The sequence below is a fragment of the Grammomys surdaster genome, unplaced genomic scaffold (genome assembly GCF_004785775.1).
Source record: "Grammomys surdaster isolate TR1022 unplaced genomic scaffold, NIH_TR_1.0 1166, whole genome shotgun sequence".
Classification (NCBI taxonomy): Eukaryota; Metazoa; Chordata; class Mammalia; order Rodentia; family Muridae; genus Grammomys; species Grammomys surdaster.
Window position 1 is genome coordinate 364,180 of NW_021605585.1, and position 1,731 is coordinate 365,910.

The following is a 1,731-nucleotide window of genomic DNA, read 5'->3' on the forward strand; positions in this document are numbered from 1 at the left end:
TGTGTGTGTGTGTGTGTGTGTGTGTGTGTGTGTGTGTGTGTGTGTGTGTAAAATAATAAAAAGGGGATCATAAATTTGAGAAGTAGTGGGGAACACACGTAAAGTTAGAGGGAGGAGAAGGATAGGTAGAAATGATGTGTAAATAATTAATACATGTGTTTTTTAAAGTAAAAATTTACATAAAAACACTAGAAGGAATTTTGGTGTTTTATCATAATGAAATGATAAAATGTTTGTAGATATTGCTTTCACCTGATTTTAGCATTAAGATGAAAACTGATTTACATATCAGTTAAACTTCTAAAAATATTTCTCTTTCCTTTGCCTATAATGAATCAAGTTAATTCTTTGTAAACTCAAGCACCACTCTCTAATGTCTAACAGAAGATTTAAATTTGCATAGCCGAAGGAAAACTATTAATTCCTCCTTATCCACCAGCCTACACCCATGCTCAAAAGCAGTCTCTTCCAAAGACAAGGCTTCTTGAGCTCAGCAAAATTCATGTGTACAAATTCTATGCATAGACAAATATCCAGGGCTTCTTTCTACTAGTACCTGTTCCTTGATTAGGCCCTAAGCCCATAATGTTCTATCATGAAACTGCTATAATCTAACTCAATCACTAGGAGCTCTTGCTACTCTCTAACAGTGTCAACCAAAACAGTTTTGTACCTCGGTTTTATCCTGTATAGTCTACTCATCCTCTGTATAGCAGTTAGCATGATCTTAAAGAACAATCTCATCACACACAGTTCTGCAGAATCAGCGTTCAGCCTGCTTCTATCTCTACTGTCCTGGAAAGATCAGACTTGCCTTCCATTGGCCTCTTAAAGGCACAAAGCTCATTTTCTCTGCTAAGTTAGCTATGCCTACTTCTTTCTGGAATATGTTACTTTTCTATATTGCTAAGCAATAATAAGCCTGAAAGAAAAGCTAGTGACTGAATTTCTGTCACTGAACTTGTTCCCTCGTTGATAATACAGAGACAAAGAACAATAACACTACATAATGACATTGCAGCAATGACTAGCTGCATGGCTCAAGGGTTAACCTGACTGGGGTACCAATGGAGTGAAGAGATTAAAAACACAGGGATGCACAGACACACAACAGCTTGGATTAGGTCGGCTGGGCTCTCTATGGAGAAGGGGCAGCATATGCATTGCTTACAATTGAGCAGGGAGGAAGGGCTTATGATATACTAATAAACAAAGAGGCGGGCTCTGTATATAGCTCAGTGAGGAGGCAGGTTTGTGTAATTTGGGCAGGAACAGTCATAGTGAAGCAGTTTTCCAGGTGTAAACTTCTGATGGTGGGGAGGGTGCAAAAAAGCTATGGTAGATATATTCTGTACACACTGAAAACATTTGCACTCAAAACAAAGACCCAGGGGAGAAGCCTTTGCCATTCCCATGGGTCTGAGGCACTGGATCTCTGATGTAGCTGTGTCCATGTCAGCAAGAATACAAGTGCATTCAGGACTTCACTCTCTGTTACACAGTAAGACTTAAACTCACTAAGAAAAACTAGACCAACTGTAGGGAAAAGCTTGATGGTAGGGAGCCTGCCAAGCATATGAAAGACTAGGTTTAATCCCCAGAAACAGGTCAATACCTCCTCTCCCTCTACACACACACACACACACACACACACACAGAGAGAGAGAGAGAGAGACAGACAGAGAGACAGAGAGACAGAGAGACAGAAACAGAGAGACAGAGACAGAAACA